This window comes from Nannospalax galili, unplaced genomic scaffold (genome assembly GCF_000622305.1).
Source record: "Nannospalax galili isolate Female #2095 unplaced genomic scaffold, S.galili_v1.0 scaffold751, whole genome shotgun sequence".
NCBI lineage: Eukaryota > Metazoa > Chordata > Mammalia > Rodentia > Spalacidae > Nannospalax > Nannospalax galili.
In genome coordinates, this window is record NW_008331125.1 from 6,050,504 (window position 1) to 6,071,166 (window position 20,663).

Here is a 20,663-nt window from a genome sequence, read left to right on the forward strand (position 1 = left end):
GCTTGGGAGGAGCCCCTGGCTCCTTTCTTTTACCAGTTCCACCTATGTGAAGATAAGTCAAAGGTCCTGCTTGACCATGGCTGGCTTCGTTTGGAAATATGGAGGAAATGATTCCTCTGTGTTGACCCTCCTCCTTGTAGACTGGACACTGGTTCAAGTCCATCTCATGGGGTCTCCACGGCCTCCTTAAGAGGACAGGTGACGCATCACAATTACAGGACATTTTGAGAGATGCTCATAGTCCTCTGGAACTAGTCGATCTAGGAGGGCAGGGAGCAAAAAACTGTCCTTTATGTCCCTCTGACCAAATTAGTATAGACCTCAAAGTATGTCTGTTAAACATCCAAGAAATTTAGTTCCACCAGTCTGGCACTTTTAATTACTATGTGCCATGTAGATAAATCTTGGGCAAAGATCAATTGTTCTCAAATAAACCTTGCCTAGACATATATTTCTTCATCTGGTATATATAATTTGTCAGTAGGTGTTTGACTCATATGGTTCCCTCTGGTCTTTAAAACTAGCTAGGCATTATTTACGTCTCCCATTATTACCATCCTTTTTCAAAAAAAGTATTGGAAAAGCTGTACACCTTGCCCAGGGATGCCTACTTAGGAAGTAGCCACACTGAGATTCAAACTGAAATCTCTGACTCTGAAGTTCCCACAGCTTTCTTTCTGATTCATTGCATCCTGCAGTCAGGTAGGAGGGTGACTCAGACCAGGGGGAGGACATCTATGAGAGGAAATGACGGCCTGAAGGCTCCTGAGGAAATGGAGCCCAAGGAAAGTGTCTGAAGGTCAGGGCAGTAGGTTGCCGAGCCATGTAATGATGGTAAAGGTAGAGCCAGGTATGGCTACTAAAAAAGAGTGAGAGAGGTAGAAATGTCCCTTGTGGTTAATCTGAGGGAGAATTCTTTTTTGGTTTTAAAAATCACAACTGAGGATAAAGCCAGAGTAAATCCGAAGCATGCATATGTGTTTCTGTGTGTGCTTCTCATGGAAATCAGTTGAATTGGGTTGAGGAAGTAAGGGATAAAGGTTGGTAGCTTGTAGGGGAGAAAAGAAAACGAACACAGGGAGCTTTCAGTCAGTCTGAAATCCCACATCGTAATTCTATGCCACAGTAAAGAGTCTTGAGAACATTCTGGGATAAATCCAAGTTCTCCTGAGTATGGGTTCCCCTTGACTCTATCCACGCAAAAGCATAACTCTCACCTCATAGAGAATAAGAGTGAATTTATTCTGGAGCCAAATATGAGTGACCATGGCCCAGGAACACAGATTCATGTTACCCCAAATTCCATGTTTCAGCATTAAAGCAATTTTATTGAGTTTTTATAGTAGCAGAACAAAGAAAAGTCATAAATCAAGACACTTTTTAAATACATTGGTGGAAACCTTAAGTAGGTGGATCATAGCAAAGTGTGTGTGATGGGGGGGGGTGGTCCACTATAGGTTTCAGATGCTATCTGATGGCATTCTTAGCTTTTTGATTGGTGGGATCTGCTGGTCTGCTGGTTAATATCTTACAAGAACATTTTTTTGTTTCTTGTTTTTTTAAAATCTGTTAATCACAGGATGTTAGGTCAGAAACAGAGATGGGTAAGGAAATGTCTATTTAGGGACTAAAGGAAGCCTGAGAGAAGTGGTAATTAAGCTCTGGACCTGCAGCATTCCAGACTCTACAAACTCCAGAGCTCTAATCTGTTAACCAGCCTTGCAGAAGAAAGTCCAGTTTGCAGACACGTGTTTTTTCAGGGAACTTCCATTTACAGCTCCATTTTGTCACTTTCTTTCTCCCTGGATTACTGTTCTCACTGTTCCCCTTCCCTTCATAATCAGCAGTAGACTCCCCCCAGCCCCTTCACACCTTCTCCCAAACCCCTCCTATCTACTTGTTACCTTCTCCCAAACCCCTCCTATCTACTTGTTACCTTCTGTTCCATTAAGCATTTGGGAAAAGAGACCACGTGAAAAGCGAATCCATTGCCACAGATGTCTAAACAGCAGCCTATGTTTGAGGTCAATAAACACAGAAATCATTGTTATTTTCTCACTGTTGCTGCAAACCATGTATCTGGCAGATCAAAATGTGAAGAGTCTAAAATACCTATGTAAGTAAGGTTTGCACTGTTTTGTTCTTTATGGTGGAAAAAATGGAATCTAGAAAATAGGAGGGATGGGGGAACGTCCTCTAATGATTCGATGTAGTGACACTGGGGCTGGCGTGTGAAAGAGGAGAGACCGCAAAATGGTGGAATCCAACCCGTGGGGGCCAAAGCAAAGTGATGGTTCTGGAGAACTGGGATAGCCTGGAAATGCCCCTACATGTTTTCAGTGACTAGAAAAGGTCTCAGTGTTACGGTCACCTTAGAAAGCAACTTCCATTTTACCATTCGGTGCTGCTTAGCACCAAAGGAAGATGTGATAATTTTCTTAGAACACCTGAAGGCAAAGAAATAAGTAAACAGAATCTCGTCTGTTCTGTATCCCACTCCACGGTTCCAACGGTTCCAACAACAGTTCACATCACTGAATGTCACTTACGGATGACTGTCACACTGTAAAAAAAATCACTGATCTTTTTGTGAAAACGTTTTTATATTAGCTAGTACGCCTCAAGCTGGGTTTAACATCGCTTTTGGTATTTGTAAGAATTGAGCGCCATCTTATGGTCATTCGTAGGATTGCTAAAGACCAATGTGAGCAGGGTTTGTTTCTTAAGTATGCCAAGGAATGAAAACTATTTTCAGTTTTAAAACTTAATAATTGCCTAAGAATCCATATGGTTTCAGTGACGTCCATTTCTTTCTCTCCAAACAGCATATGAGTTTTATTTACCGCATGAATAATCTTCATAATAACAATACCCAATCAAAATGATGTGTTTCCCAGATCCTCTCTAGCCAGAGACCTGCCCTAGGTCTCAGGTGACATTCGGCTGTTTGTAACTACATAGGTGGTTCAAAAGATCTTACATGGAAAATACTGAGTAAACATGACATGTTCGCTGAACACAAAGCTGTTTTCTTTTCATTACTTTCCAAACAATATAATAGCTGTTTACATAGTGCTGTATTAAACATTGTAAGAAATAGAAATACAGAGATGATTAAGAGTATATTGACAGATGACAGCAAGAGGTAGGCATGGGCACGGGAGCAGGAAGCTGACAGCTCACATCTTCCACAGCAAACATGGAGCAGAGAAGGAAACAGGAAGTGAGGCGAGGCTGTGAACTCTGAGTCTGCTCCCAGTGGCACACTTCCTCCAGCAAGGTTTTACCTCCGAAGGATTCTATGAGCTCCCAAACAGGACCACCATCTAGGGACAAAGTATTCAACTACTTGAGCCTATGGAGGACATTTCTCATTAAAACCCCTGACCTATATACTTATGGCCATATCATAATTTAGTCCAACCTGAAAAGTCCCCATAGATCTTCGGTCTCAACACTATTCAAAGTTCAAAGTCTGAAGTCTCTTTTGAGACTTAAGGCAATCTTGTAACTGTAATAATTCACTATAAAATAAAAAAGACAAATCACATACTTCAACATACATTGGCATGGAATAGACATTACCATTCTAAAAGAGAGAAAAGAAGGAATAGCAGGGAAAGGAAATACTGGACCAAAGCAAGGATGAAACAGCAAGACAAACACGGAATCCTATAGCCTCATGTCCTGTGTCTGGGACTTTGGTTCCACAGGGCTTAGATGGCTCCACCCCTCCAGTTTTGTTGCCTGTAACATCTCTCTCTCTTTTAGGCTAGATTCCAAGAGAAAGGCTGTTCCACTCCCTGTAGGCAGCTCTTCTTGGCAGATGTCTCATGGCTCTGCTATCTCCAACATCTTGGGGTTTCCACTGCAACCCAGACTTCCCGTTCACAGCTTCGTGTATGGCCTCTCAGACGTTTTTCTCACAGGGACTCCCCTGCCATACATCGCCTGGCCTTAGCAGATCCTCTGAAACCATTAAGAATCCATGAGACCCTAACTCTTGTATCTTTCATTCCTCTAAAGCCAATACCTCCTAAACAACACTGCCAAGTTTGTCTGTCAGCTTGGAATGAAACCTGGACCCTTTGACAAACATTAGTAGCAACTTTTTTATGTTGAAGCAATTGCTTTCTAGAAGGAAAAAAATATACTAGGCTGCCTTTCACATGTTAGAAGCTTAGCTGGGTGGGGTCTTGCCCCGAGGACACCTTTCCCACAGTTCCAATCCAGAGCAAGAGGCCTCTCCTTAATGGCATTAATCTCCTTAACAATTACAGTCTCTCTTCCAGCACGTGCCTTAGCTGTTTTTTATTTCCTGTCTCCAAAGGAACTATTTTATATTTTGTGTTTCTTTCTGTTGTATCTGCTCTTTTTCACTGTAGACCTGTATAAGTGTCTTCCTCATCCAAATATGTCTAAGCCCTTTCTTTATGGGTATGAATGGCATCAATTGCTATAGACAAACTTTATAGCTTTGAGACAAGTCACTGTACTTAAATTTCAAACATTGTTTCCATCTCCCATAAAGAATGCACATATTACATGTCTGGATTACAGGTTATAGACCAGATAGGTCTTTGTCCCCAGAATGTTTTGTTTTTGTTGCTGTTGTTGGGGGTTTTGGAGTCTTTTTTGAGACAGGGTCTCCCTGTAACTCCAGCCAGCATGGACCTCACCATGTAGACCAGGGTGGTCTTAAACTCAGAAACTTGCTTCTGCCTCCCAAGTGCTGGGACCAAAGGCATGCACCAACACACTTGGCTCCAGAATGCTTTGTAATAGGGCCCTCCCCAAAAGAGAAGAAAGACCACTGTCCTAGTGAAGAAGATGCTGAGAGTTTTAACTAAGTTCATGACTTTGATAAACTGGGATTATCTTCATAATCATATTTTTTAATACTGTAAAAATATTAAAGGAATGAGCAGAGGTCTCTAGTTTATGTGTGGGGAGAATAATGGAAAAACATCTGTTTCCTGCACTTTTAACACAGGCACACATCATAAGTCATAATCAGATTGAGGTTTAAATGGCTGGAATGATGCCCAGACTTGGAAATTTTTTGAAGTTTCCCAGGTATTCCTACATGCTGCCAGAGTATCAACAGGCACTGTGCAAACAAGAAGTAATTCTTTTTTTACACATCAGAACAGAACAAAGTGCTCTAGTTTACACAACTGCATGTAAAGAAACATTTCAAGGCATTGAGGTGGGGAGACTAAACAAATATTGAATCAAATGATGAGCTTTAAGAACCAGAGGGGAAGAATAGCTAGCTGGCTTTAAAATGAGAGATCTGCTAATCAGGGAACATGATCTGAATGTGTTTGAGAGATCACAACCTCCCCCAGGAAGTCACTGGTCTGAGGAAAAAAAAAAAAAAAATCACAATGGAAACCAGGAGCCTGGAGTGTCCAGAATAAAAGCATTTTTTAAACAGAATGACATTACAGTGGGACTGGCTCGCAGTGCTGTGAAATCTGACCTCTTTTTTTCCACTTCCATGGCTCGCAGGTGATTTATTCCACACTATTTAGTTGACACATGGAATCATTATTAAAAAGTTGATAGAGGGGACTGAAGAGATGGCTCAGTGGTTAAGAACACTTGCTGCTCCTCCAGTCCTAAGTGTGAATCCTAACATCCATATGGGACAGCTCGCAACTGCCACACAAACACATAAATAAAACAATAAGCATAATCTTTAACAAAAAGTTGACTGAATAAGTAAGGGTTTAAATCAATGGCTGATCAGTGTATTCACAGCCTGTCAAGGGAGCTATTACCTCCTACTATGACAGATAAGCATATACAATTACCTGCAAGGTCAAGTTCTGATTTACACCCCTACCTTGAAAAATACTTTCATATCCCACCCGTGACCCACCGAGTCTTCTCATTCCATGTGTTTCTATTTGGAATCATGAAGCACCTCTGAGTCTCCATGGAGGCCTGCCAGACTACGCATAAAAGACTAGATGGAATAGCTTCTATCCTTAGCCTCAAGCAGCCACTACTGAGACTGATGGGTTTCCACATGGGTGACATGTCTGCCCCTTACAGGAAAGGTGGGGAGGGAGACCTATCTCTCATTAGGTGATTAGCTGGCTTTGGCTATTTGGTCAGGTAATTCCAAGATCCTAGTTCCCAAGTCATGATCTAACATGAAAGTTTGGGCTCTGTGGTGCTATTCCAAGATCCAGAATGTTCTTACTCTAGCACAAAAGGCAAGAAGGCAGAAGGGACTTAGCAGCACCTCGAAGGCTCCAGAGTAGGGCATCTTTTTGTCTAAGGGGGATGTTGATTCCAGATGTCCTAGGCGCTGAATTCCTAGTCTTAGAAACAATGCATGGAGGATGGCCTCACAGTGATGGTAAGAAAGGGGTTTATTGGTTGCCTCAGGCCATTTTGCTTCAGGGGCTTAGAGGACAGTCACAGACAGTGAGCTCTGAAAAGCCTGCCTTCCCTTCCCATTGCTAGGACTTTCTCATGAAATAAGATCAAGGAGAAATATCTTTCCCCTACCTCCCACACACTCCAAATCTCCAAATAGTATTTAAAAGGTAAATTAAAATTGTATTATTTATTCTTTTTGTTTAAATGTAATGTTAATATCATGTTATTTTGAAATCCATATGCAGTGTGGAATGGCTACACTGAGCTAATTCACATATTCATTCCTTCCACACACTTGTTCCTTTCCATAGTGAGAACACATAAAATTTAAACTTAGCTATTTTTAGTTAAAATACAGTAACTATTGTCCTATAACTATTTTCTATTAAGCTTAGGAATATCAAAGTTTTAACACTTTGATACTTGATTTAATCTTACAATTTTCTTTTTCTTTTTTTTTTTTTTTATAAATAAGCTTGAATCAAAGACAACCAACAGCTTGTTGACTGTCAGCTGAAAACTATGCATCATTAAAGACAGATTAGACTGATGAGCACATCTTTAGCTCTTCAGTGTATACCCTAAAACTTTACTTGTTTAAAAGAAGCATTGTTTCTGGCAAGTACTATTCCTGATAAGTGGGGTAGCTCTAGGTTAACCACGTTCAGGTTCCTGAAGGAAGGTGTATTAAAGAATGCTATGGCTATAGCAAGGCAGAGTTGGTCATTATGTTAATTACTTTTCTGTTCCTGTGATAAAAAAAAACCATGACCAAGAAACTTATAAAAGGAAGAGTTTATTTGGTTTACTGTTCCAGAGAGATGAGTTCATCATGGTGGGTGGGGGGGGCATCAAGACAGAGGCAGCCAGAGCATAAAGCTGAGCACTCACATCTTCAAGCACATGCAGGAAGCAGAGAGACGGCCTGAAAGTGTGGCGAGGCTAAGAAGTCTCAAAGTCCGTCCCCCAGTGAGTGCTTCCTCCAATTAGACTACACCTCTAAAGGTTCCAGGACTCTCCCAACACAGGCTGCCAACTGACCAGCTGTTCAAATACTTTAGCCTCTGGGAGACATTTATTTAAACCACCACAGTCATCTTTATGAAAGCTCTACTCCAGTCCTGAAGTCTGCTCTGTGGACCAGAAGGCAGTATGCTGAGTTAGCTCCTCCCTTCAGTAAGGCCCTCAGGCCCCAACAAGAGCTACAGGAAACTTGTGGTGGAATGGAAAACAAGTAATGCTCCTGAGCTCTGTGAGGCAGCTGAGAACCTCTCTGCTTGCCTGCCCTTTGGTAACAGGGGCTGGTATGTGGCCTCCACAGAGTTCTGTGGAATTGGCTTGCATATCAGCATTTGTATGCGTTTTTAGGTAGAGTAATGTGCAACCCGTCTGAGGAACCATGATTTAATACATTGGATAATAACACAGATTTGAAATAATACAACCCAAAGCAGGTAGGTTTTGATAGGGAAGAGGGAGAATTAACAAGAAAAAGGTGAAGAATCATCCCATTACGATTTAGCGCAAAGCTGGAAATGGTGGCAGAAATTCAATAGGAGCAGGGCCCGAACAAACTGAGGAAACACATGTGCTTGGATGTACAGGTCATCCAGGAGTTATTTAGGGGTCACACCTGATCTCATCTCCTGACGTTTAGCTTTATCTTTGCTAGGACACACTGAAATCAGAATGACTTGACTAGCATCTCCAAACACTGGCTGCTCCATGGTCCTCTTTTGGATTTTTAGAGTCCTAAGCACCAAACATCACTATCCCTGGTGCTTTGACCCTGTAGGGGATGACAGGTCATAGACTGTGCCCATCATTCACCTAGAGCAGTACCCAGCATCCAGCATATCTTTACATGCCAAGGAGAGGTACAGATGTACCGACTTCTAGAATTCTGACATGGCATTGACCATATTGTTGCATTTTAAAAAGTATGTCAGTTTGAATACAGGGACACAATTTATGTATAAAAACCAATGGATTTTCATAAAACAAATGCACAGAGGGAACCAAGACCCAAACACACAGAGGGAACCAAGACCCAAGACTAGTCAGAACAGTCCTGGAGCCCACTACTAGTTATTAACCCCCAAGGGAATCACTCTAGGCATTTTAATCTTAGAAATTACGGATTCTTGTCTATTTTTACTCTTTATGTAAATGAAGTCATAATATTAATACTCTTTTGTGCACAACATCTTTAAGTACATTATGCTTGTGAGATATAACTTTGGTGTTACCTGTAGATATAACTCATTCGTTCTGTGGTTATAAGTGTTGAATGTGCACACATATGTTCCCATCTTTAAAAGAATAAGATGCAGTAAGGAGTTAAGAATTAAAGGGCAAAGAAGAAATAGTTGTGTCATATGTCTAAAACATTATAAGCCTCATATAAAATGGGCTTGTAAATCAACCTGGTATTTTTCCAACAAGCAGTTTTCTGTTTCTTACTTGAAGACCTTAGCTAAGATTGCTGTCTTCCAAGGTAGTTCCCAACAACAAAGATCTTGTCAATATTGAAGAGCACGAGACTACATATTGTACAGGTATAATGTCTCTGCATCAAAATGTTTGGATGACATAATACTTGATTTGAGGTAATGCCATTCCAAGGACATTCCAGACAGAGAAAACTTATTATTATGAAAGTCCTTGAGGCAGTGTTTCTCCACATTAAGGAGCACTGCAATTACTTGGTGCCTCAGAATCACCTGGCCTTCTAGTGAAAACTGATTGCTGAAATGTGGTCTGTGTACATATGATTCAGTCATACGGAAGAATGAAGCAATCTCATTTGCAGAAAAATGGATGAATCTAGAGATCATCATGTGAAATGAAAAAAGCTAATCTCACAAAAAAAGCTTTGCTTGCTTTTTTTTCATTTGTAGACTCTTCAGTGGGGAGGGATGAAAGTAAAAGGGGAACGATAAGGAATATAAAAAGGGAAGACGTGGAGGGGGCCAAGTCCAGGCAACATAAGAGTGAATACGAAAGTACAGTATATACGTGTATGGAAATATCATAATTAAAACCCTTACTTATACACTTAAAAAGATAAGCTGGGCGTGATGGCGCACACCTTTAGTCCCAGCACTTGGGAGGCAGAGGCAGGGGGATCTCTGTGAGTTCAAGGCCAGCCTGGTCTACATAGTGAGTTCCAGGACAGCTGGAGCCATCAGGAGACCCTGTCTCAAAAATACCAAAAAAAAAAAAAAAAAAAAAAAAAAAAAAAAGATAAATACATTGGGACTGCTCTTCTATAGGACCCAAGTTTGATTTCCAGCATCCACATTGGGTGGCTCACAACTGCCTCTAACTCCAGTTCCAGGGAATACAACTCCTCCTTCTGACCCCTGCTGGCACTGCACTCATGTGTAAAAACCCACAGAAAAACAGTCACACACACACACACACACACACACACACACATATATATATATATCGATGATTAAAAAAAAATTTGGCCAGGCATAATGGTACAGGCTTCTAAAAGCAGAACTCTGGAAGCAGAGGCAGGAGGATCTCTGAATTTGAGGTCATCCTAGTCTACATAGCAATTTCCAGGCCAGCCACAGATACATAGTGAGACCCTGTCTAAAAATAAATAAATAAATAAATAAATAAATAAATAAATAAATAAAATCTTAAATATAGAAGATCAGAAATTAAATGGTAGGTGGAACCCTTACTGAGGGTTTCTGAGTTAGTAGTTCAGTGATGGGTCTCATTATGTGCCTCAGAGGCTACTGAGAGGGATGTGGAGCCCCCATTTTGAGAGCTACTGTCTTAGTGCTTACACACAGTCATGTTCTATCCCTTTCCCATTCCCCTCTTGAAATACATTTTCTTTTTGCAAAATCTGTGAAATCAACCAAGTAGAGATACTAGTATTTTCATATTTTCTCTAAATTATTGACATCTGCTGCCTGCTCTGACTTTAATCCTAATCACAACTAATTTAGAGCATATATCTTATTTCTTCTCTGTTTGCACATTGGTAGCCCTGTTTATCAACTCCTGATTAGAATCAGATCACGAATTTGTCAGCATGCCTAGGGTCCCTAGTGGGGAGACTTGTATGAATTGCTGAACTCACTGACTCATTCTGTGCTGCTGTTCTTGGTTTTCACCCACATTCCTCATCTGTGGGTGCTTTCTTCATGGCCTCCACAAGTGGAAACGAAGCTTTACCTTTTGTTCTTATAAGAATTAGGAAGGTATAAAAACATTTTTGATAATGTAATGACTGATTCGCCAAGTAGATATTAAATCCACATCTTAAGCTGTGTGTTCCTCAACTGAAGTGTTCCTCAGCTCAGCATCACATCATCATCTTCTAGACAACCAGCAAGTAAAAATACTGATACCTGTGTCCTAACTCAAAAGTTCCTTTACATTTGATGTGGGTTATGATGTAGGCAGAGAGATTTTTCAGAGGCTTCCAGGTGATCCTAATACATAGAAACATTTTGGATATACCGTGTTCTCTTTGGGGTATTCAAGAGCCATAGTTTCTTTCCCCCAGTGGGTTATTTTGAGAAACATCAACATCTGCTTTACTTCTGCATCTCAGAGAGAAGTTTTCCTTTTAAATTTTGCCTTCTGAGACATGAAAACATAATGAACCGCTAGTCATATGTTTCACAAAATATTAACTCCAAACTGCATCTTGGATGGTATACCTTCTCCAAGCCAGAAGTGAACAACAAATTGCTGAGTTCTGCATTTCCAGACACAATTCAGCTTCTCCATAAACATTTGGCAAGTAAGCATGTGTTGTCCTTGCAGTTTGCTCAAATAGAGTTGTTTTCAGTAAATACTCTTTTTGGAACAGTCGTCTCATATTTTCCAGTCTCTTAACCTAGCATATGAAGAACTGATGGGTCTCATTATGGAATTTTCATACAAATATGTCACTTTACGTTGTTCTTATTCATCTGCCTCCTCTTCTGCCTTCCCACACTGCCCCATCCCCATCTTAGTGATCCCCTATCTCGGCTCATATTCCCCCCTTCTGTCTTTGTGTCAGAAGCATTCTAGCACTCGTTTCTCCCTCTGCTTTCAATATCTTTTCCTCCCTCCTGTAGTAGGTTCCTTTCTACTTGCCTTGTGCTTATACATACAAACACACACTCATACATACACACAAACACCCATACTCATACACACAGGCACATACATATAAAAACACACACACACATACACATAAACGCACACTCATAGATACAAATACACACACATTCATACACTCAAACACACACATTCATACACACACTCTCAGACACAACCACACTCTCATACACACTAACACAGGAACACATACACAATTATAGGCACACGTAGATGCACACACAGACACATAAACACATAGTTCCATGTGCAGTATTTGAGTCTGGCTTGTTTTGCTTAATACAATAATTTTCAGTTGCATCTGCCTTCCTGCAAATATCATGATTTCATCTTTCTTTAAGGCTGAAGAAAACGCCATTGCGGTATGTACATTTTCTTAACTGTTCATCAGTTGCTGGATAGTCTTCTCAGTTTAAGGGTATTTTACCCCTGTAAAGCAATCACACACAAAAACAAGAGCACTACCTGAACAACCATGACAGCACTAATTATGATTAAATGACTACACGTCTACTTATCCCAGTGGCTTAGAAAATAAAACAAGTTGATTTCTGTAATGTGAGACTCCAATAAAATACCTTACATTGAGCAAATTAGAAACCAGCTGTCTCCAGCAAAAATGATATGAAAGAAAGAAGTAACTGGCTTCTACTCCACTTGTAAAATACATAGATAGCACCGTGTTGAAATCCTTATACTAAGAAAATAGTTTTCTTTCAAGTAATGATGATGTCAGTGGGTTGAGTCTATCACACCCCCTCTATTTCACCCTTTCTTCGGGTTCTGCCCTGTATCTCAGCATTATAAAGCATGAAGTACAGGTTAGGGATGTGATCAATCTGAAACCCTTTTAATAATTTATGCTGATCGATCTCTGTTACTAGGGAAATGTTAGCAATATAGAAAACTTTCTAGAATGACAGACTTCAGGACTAAGAGGAGAGTTCAAAGACTCAGAGTTCAGTGGTTAGACTAATCTAACGTACAGACTTGGACAAATAATTAGATTCCCTTTGGTGCAATTACAGATGCAGGACAGTTAGAATTCAGATAATTACCCCACCAGTCTTAAAATTCTTATCTCATGAAGAGATTTTAGAAAAAAGGCTTGTTTAAAATTTAATATAGCTTTCTTGCTCCTTCAAATATCAGGTTCACTGGCTTCACTGTGTGCAGACTGTGTGACTTTAGTGGTTAAAAGCTATATAGTACGTAAGTGTTTATAAACTACTTTTGCCTATATTTCATTGTTACCTTTAACCCAGGGAAACTGGAGAAGTGGTTTTTCAGGAAGGATTAAATGAAGAGTTGAGGACCAGGAAACCAAGGAGCCACCAAGATTCCACGACTCTGCAATTACTCCTTTTTTCCAGCAGCTGCTTGGGAAGCAGCTGAGTTTTGTGAACAACAACGGAACTTCATATTCATTATATTTTTACCACTTCTATAAGCGTTTTTACAGTTTTGCCAATTTGTCATCTGTAGATACACTGGTATCATAATCAGGTTGAAAAGAGCAAACCTGTGGTCCCATTTTGTGACCTCATTTATCGCTTTTGACTAGTTTATAACAAAAACACTGACTACATATTTAGGTGTTTATTAAGTAGTCATTTCCCCTGATAAAAAATGGGAAATTAAATGGATGTTTTCATTGATTCTTCGATTACTCGTTTTTCTGCCCCTGCTAAGTCTTGTAGTTCTCAGAGTACACCGCTAGAGGGTAGTATTTAGTTAGCATTGTCACATTTGCTCTATGGTGAGTTTTAATTCTCTCTGTAAGTACTTTGTTTACATTTGAAGCTGTTTTCTCTGAATACAGGAGATACAGAGTGAGGAGAGGAGTCCATGCGGTTTGAGAGTCTTATTTTCCATTTTGAACAATTAATTTTTTCTTCTATATAGATATGCCTTGATTCCAAATACTATTTATAGAAAAATTCATATTTTCCTTTGTAGCTTTAAATGATGGAGAGTCTTAAGTCTTCCTTTTCATGGAGATTGGGTCTGTACTTGCAAGTGTCAAAAGATGTGATTCAAGGACAGTGCGTTCGGGGAGTCCAGAGACAACAGGCTTAGGGAGCTCTGCTGCCAACTTTGTGAACAATGAGGAATTGATATCCATGAGTAAACTTCAGAATCCCCTCATTCTTCCTATGGTATCCAGATCATTCATGAGAGTAGCTATAGTTGCCTGGTACTGATGGCACATTGCCAAATGTGTGTGCAAACTCTCTGGGCAATCCAACAAATGTCTTTTCTCTACTGTATTAAAGCCTTCAATTTTCCTACCAAAAATAAAGGAAATGCCAGTTCACACGGGCTGTTTTGATAATGTGGTTCAAGAACTCAGGATATGTCATTAGTCCCAAGCACAGAATCTTAGAGTCACTTACAACCATTTCCTGTTCTTTGACCCTCTCCATGACTGTTGATTCTTCTAGTCAGTACCATAAATTTCCTTAACTAATTCACTTTAATAACCAAACCCGAATTTCAGGTTCTCCTGCTTTGCACACCCAATAAAAAAATGATACGGCCTCCTTTATTTTACTCAGTAAGTCAAATCCTCCTACCTTCTACATATTTGAAAAAGTCTTCCTGTACAATTGTACTGTGTCCCCGCTTCCTTAAAATTCTCTTATTGTTGAACTTAAGTATTTATATGACTTCTACTGATAAAAATCCTTTCCAGTAATTCTGTGCAATTACCAATCTCCCAGATTGAAGCCGACTCACTCCAGAATTATCAATGGAACTGTGTAGCTGCCTGGAGGGAGGGGGAGCAAGGGGGTGGTTACTTGAGTAATGAACCATATGAACTTTGGGGTAGTTGGATAACAACAGGAAGCTGGGTTTCTGGCTGCTACCACATTCAATGTCAGTTAAGGTTTTTATTGTTTGCGGGATATGGAAATTTTTTCCTCATAAGGGTCAGTTGGGTTCATCCTATTTCCTGAAGTCTAGAAACACTTGGCACAGATCTGTATTGCACAGATTGAGAAAAATCCCATAATCTATCCACAGCTACTGAGAACTCCAGGGGGAAACAGCCCGCCTCCTGACCACTGAGGGCCCCAGTTGGTTTGGGCAGGATTAGTTCAGCTTCCGAGTTATTTCACAAGTTATCTGGATCTCTCTTTTCCATACCACAGAGTCCAAAGGTGGATTCAAGTCTTAAGTTTTCCAGCCACCATCCTCCCCTCCTCTCTTGCCCTACCTCAAAAAAAAAAGAAAGAAAAAAACTTGTTCGTACGTGGTATTTATGTATGTATCAGACTTTTTTATGGTTTGAGGAAGGGCAAGCCATTATGTGAAATGGAATGTTATTTAGATACTCATATTTTTAAAAAGTAAGTCATCAGTTATTTCAGCAGTGAGTTAGCCTGCTGCCAATAGATCCTCTCTCATCCCAACTCTCCTACATCTCTCTGACTTTTTCTCATTTAATGTTTTCTAACACTGTAACTGTCCTGCTCTAGCTACCCTCAGTCTCCCAGGCCTGCACAGTGCTCAAAAGAGCAAAGAGCCTTCCTTAAACAGCAGCCTACCCTTTACAGAAGATATCTGACATACAGATTCTTTTCTCTTCTTATTTAGAGTTAGGATGGACAATTGAATGTTGCCATTTGGCTTTTATTTAACCAGGAAAATCCATATGACCAGCATTAGTATTCATTCATTCAACAAATAACAAGTGAACATTTAATTATAACAGGAAAGTTAAACCCCCTAGCAATGGGCAAAGAGATACCTTGGTGGTAGTGTTCTTAAATTAGTCAGGGGCAGAGCAGATAGTAGTCCTTTCTTCATCCTAGCTTGATGCCTGGCTCAGTGGCCAAAGCTGTTTCATGCCTAGGGCACAATCCAAAAGAAAAAATAAGAAGAAGAAAATAAAAAATACAAAAAAGAAAGTTTGATAATAAATAAAACATTTTTAAAAATAAAAAAGAAAGTTAATCTGTTTATCATTTATAATTAAAAGTCATATGTTTTTGTGTATAATTCCAGGTTGTAAGAACCTCTATGCAGGAAGGTTACTCATTGCTTTGAGAACTTACTACAGGAAGGATCTTAGCTCAACTGCCACTACAGAATACTATACACTGGAGGCAGGGAGGGTCCATGTGTTTTGCCTTTGGTTTCCTTTGAAACCCCAGATTGGAGCCAACATAGCCACATTCTGATGAAAGGAAGCATCCTGTATCTTTATTTGCTAAGCCTCCAGAAGGGAACCTGTGCCATGAACTGTCCTGTCTCCAAATGACTCTGGGTACGTCTTAAGACATAGTGTCCAGAGTCAAGGTGTGAGTCTCAGGAATTTAGATGAAAAGTATATTGCTAAAAACCACATAGAAAGGCTCTATAAAGTTTCATGCATGGGTTGCTGAGTGGTTTCTGTAATATAAGATAATTTCTTGGGATGGTTTTGTCAAAAGACTATTTGTGCCCACTGTGCAAATTGGGTGGCCTGCTTGTGAACTTGTTCCTGTGATCTTCATGGTGCAGAGCCAACCACATTCACATTTCTTTCACGTATCTTTCAGCATGCTCATGATCATAGAGCCAGCTGATCCAACTTCTCTGTTTTCTCATAAGTATTCTATGACTCACAATCAGTAGGCTCTGCTGTTTCCCTGCATAGAATACTATGATTTTTCAGCATCTTCACAGCATTGAACCCAGTTGATTTTGTTAATTTCTCTCTATCCACTAAGTACTGACTTTTAGCTTAACCCCAACTAATACATATGACAGCTCAGATAATGTGGGACAAGAAAGTGGAATCGCCATCCTTGAAACCAATTCTGAACAATAAAATTTGAGAAGATAAACTAAATTTATTCAAAAGGGATTTGGTGTGATGATGGTATCATCCAAACCAGACACCTCAGCAACTTCATTTTGAAACATCAAAATCCATGACAAGAATAATTGCGCATATAAATGTTTCGTACTTTTCTAAGTGTAAAGAATAATAACTAGATAGCTTGGAGGGCAAGCCATGTGATTGAGTTTGACGTTCACATTCGGCAGTACATGCTTTCAGAACAGTTAAAACCACCAGAGTAAGAGCTAGGAATAATTATGTAAAAAATAAACAGAATTTGCTATGTAAAAATAATAAAAGAAAACAAATAACCTTGAGCACTTGCCTTTAATTTCTTTCTTTTTTCTTTTCTTTTTTTAAATCAGAGCTACTCTCTGCCCCTGGCCTTCATCATGATAGCTAATCTGTAGCTATTATTCACAGCACGTGAAGCTCTGCCTGGAAGCTCAGTGTCTCTTCTAACATAGCAATGCTCTTGGAGAAAATAGGATCAGTGCAGGGCAGTCACTCGCTGAAGGTCAAATCCTTAATAAACAGCAGAGCTGAAATGCAAGCCCCCACAGGCTCATCCCGGTGCCTGGCTTCTTAATGCCATGTTGCACAATTAGTAGATCTCTGTTTATTTTCCCAGTCATAAACTCTGCTTAAATTCCCATAAATGGTAATTTGAATTTTTCCTCTTCTCTGGACTGTAAATTTGTATAATTGAATTTTTATGGGCTTTTGTATTACTGCTGATACTTGAAATGGATTTATTTTTTAAAGTTATGATAGTAAGTGATTCTTATAATCTAAACATTCCTCCCAATAATCCAAACTCCTTTTTGGGCTTTCATTTGAGAAAAATTCTTTTTACCAAATGCACAATGCATTTCCTGGGTGTTAGAACAGAATGTCAGGGACTCACAGTTCTAGATGCGGGAAGTCCAAAGTCAGAGTCTTAGCAAGGTAATCTTCCTGAGGGCTAGGAGAGAAGGACCCACTGTAAGCCACTCCTTGGTTTCTGGATGGCCAGATTTCTCTTTAGTCTCCCTTATGTGCTGGTGAATGTTCAAATATCCCTTTCTTTCAGAATACCTGCTATATTGAATTAGGGTCCACTCTAAAAATCTTATTTAACTTGATTACCTCTTTAAAAACCCCATTTCCAAATATACAAAGTATCATCTGAGTTAGAGCTTCCATATGTTTTCAGGGACTCAGACAGTCAAACCCTGACATCAGCTTCTGAGCCGCAGCAGTGCACTGAGGTAGAAAGATGGGGTGGTGCTAGACATGACCCTCCCCCGCAGCAGGTTGGTGGAAGTCTCTCTTCTGCTGCATGGTGGGCTGGACTGTCAGGTTTTCTTCTAATATTTCAAAAGTAACATGATAATTCTATTACAATGGAATGAATATCATACACTTAGTAGATTTCCCCACTGAAAGAAGTTCAAAGCTTCTTAGAGACATAGCTTCATCTTCCCACTTCCACATGTTTGCCACACTATAAATGTCCACCTTGGCCTTCTTTCATCAGGACCCATTTCCAGCATGGGGAGGGATGAATGAGAGAACATACTCAGCATCAGTCCCCTTCCCTACCCCATAAGATGTCTGTATGTCCTACAGCCACAAAGATAAGCCCACTCTTCTTGATCTTCCCCATGTATGGAAATTCTTGTATTATAGGTATCTAGAGAGACTAAAAGGGGGTTTGGGAGAGCCACCTACAGGACTGCACATGGTCATGAGGGTCAGCTGGCTGACTTTGGTCTTTGTGACTTCATGTCAATAGCAAAGCTTCCTGAGAAGGCAGGTGGTAAGGCCTTAATGCCATCTGATATGCTTTTCACAATGGCTTTCAGATAGGATTCCTGGTGATACAATAGAAAAAACTGTCTCACAGATCCACAAATGCCTCTGGGGCCCACAGGGAGTGGACCAGCTTTGTACTGAGCATTCTTTCTCCAGACCACCTTTAGTTACAAAGCATTCTGCTCCAAGCTGTGAGAATTTGAGTTACCCACTGACCCACCTGCTCAGTGCTTTAATTCATCCTTATATTTTCCCCACTGAGAGAGTTATATGAAAGACCTAAAATTAAATCTTGGTCTGAGGCTGTAGCTCAGTGGAAAAATACTTGCCTAATGTGTACAAAGCCCTGGGTTCAATCTCCAGCACTATTAAAAGGAAAATAAAATAATAAAAATTAAAATAATATCTTTAGCACATTTATTAGGTATTAATTCCCTGGATTGTGTGTGTTTGTGGTATATGTACATATTTGTACAGATATCTACATGTGTATGTGGGGGGGGTACCCATGTATGTGAGCTCATGTACTTGTGGAGGGTAGAGGTCAATGTCAGGCATCTTCCTTGATCACTTATCTAGATTTTTGAGACAGGTTCTCTTACTAAACCTAGAGTTAATCAGTTTGGCTCAGCTGGCTGGCCAGCAAACCAGGAATCCTCATGTCTGTGTCCTAGGATTACAGGAGGATGCTTCCATGACCAGCTTTTACAGGGGTGCTGGGAATCTGCATTCAGTTACTCATGCTTGTATGACAGGCACTTTACTGATTGAGCTCCCCACCCACCACACACACACAATCACTGGTTTTTAAACTGTAAGATTTGTTTAAATGCCTTAACTACGTCTTGTTTTATTAGAGGTTTTCATTGGAAAGCATGCTGCTTTGAAAGACAAATTTCAAACAAAACAGAGAAGGGCGGGAAGAGTAGTGGGCAACACCGAAGGTGGAAAATGACATAATTCCAATGACCGTTTATAGGTCAGTGGAACATAAGTCCTGAGAGGAAAAACAGAAATCAGGCTGTGAGAGCAGGGACAGAGGCAGGGAGGTCACTTTCCATAGACTTCCGGAAGCACAACCAGGTTAACATTTTCCTGGACCAGCATAGCAGACAGTGTCTCAGCGACAAGGTTGGACTTTTGTCTCTTAGTAAATGCATACACAGGAGAAGTGCATTTAAAGTACTTTTTCTACATATAGTTTCTTTGCTTCAGTGTGACTCGTTCCCTTTTTTAACTCAGGTAGGATTTTTCTTCCAGTAAAGGAAAGATCCAGTTCTGAAAATGAAGAACTCAGCTGCAAAGCTTGTTGAAATTCTTCAGTGACAGCTAGATTTTTGTGTGATTGCATGTGTATGTGTGTTTCTGTATCTGTGTGTGTGTGTCTGTGTAGATGTGTATCTATGTACCTACCTGTGTGTTTGTGTGTACATGTGTCTGGGAGCATGCCTTGTCCTGCACTGGTAGATGCCCTATGAATCACAACCTCCTGCATAGCACAGAACTGTGAAGATTCCTGGTTTTCATGAGGTCCCCCAGGGATAAGGATTAAACTCCATTATTGTCCTTTATACCTACATAGTAACATTTTAAAAATCCAGTTGCTCTGTCACCATACTTTAATCTTCAAACCCTTAAGAAAAAGAAAAAGACAAATCTTATTTTAAAATGCTATTTTTTTTCTTTCTACTTGTGAAATGGGCAGATGTTAACAAGATGTGAATCCAAATCTGATGAAGTGAAATGAACAGCCTCGTGATTAATTAGTGGATGAGAACTTTCCTTTCTTATAAAGGTATCCAGAGTGCATTTCCAAAGACCATTCCTTTCTTTGAACCACTATGAATGAATCTTCATTCTTTAAAAGGACAAACGTCCATGTTCAGCTGTGCTGGCGGATGACCTCAGTCAATATGGTTAGGAACATGTTTGAGTTCTTTCTGTTAGACATTTGTAACTGCTGGTGACATCTGAAAGAGTTAAGTGCTTCCCTACAATCTTACAACCTCATCATAATGAAGATGAGTCTCAGACTAAATTCTGATTTATGTAAATATATTTTTTTATAAACTAAACATCTATAATCAAGCAAGCATGAAATAAATCACAAGGACCTGTTCTGTCTTTTTAGGCACTTGACCACCATTTGAAGTTTCACTTAAAGAAAAATAAATCTGGAGTCAATATTTTGTTATTATTCTGACAAAAGTTTCCTGTACTAAATGCTGGACACTGGATATTTCTGAAATAATTCCTAAATCATGCTGTCTCCAAGTTCATCATTTCCATAGAAACTGTGTGTATCCACAGCATTAACGAGGAATTCTCAGAAATTCCCAAGTCTGTCGTCAGTTGCTTTATCCCACACCCACTAACCACCTGCTGAACTTCTCATTTACTGTCTTTCCAGTGTCTGTCTTGCCAGCGTCACGTCACTCTTTCCTGCAAAATCAGCACCCTCCGGCTTCCTCATTTCTGTAAATGTAATCATCATTCT

General features: G+C 39.9%; 1 non-coding gene across 1 annotated transcript; it reads left to right on the forward strand.

Moving 5' to 3' along the window:
* The first annotated feature begins 15,265 nt into the window (after nt 1–15,265).
* On the forward strand, nt 15,266–15,406 carry LOC115068201. The gene has a single exon (XR_003847577.1). It is a non-coding gene; the product is annotated as a small nucleolar RNA SNORA48 (small nucleolar RNA).
* The last annotated feature ends 5,257 nt before the right edge of the window (nt 15,407–20,663 follow it).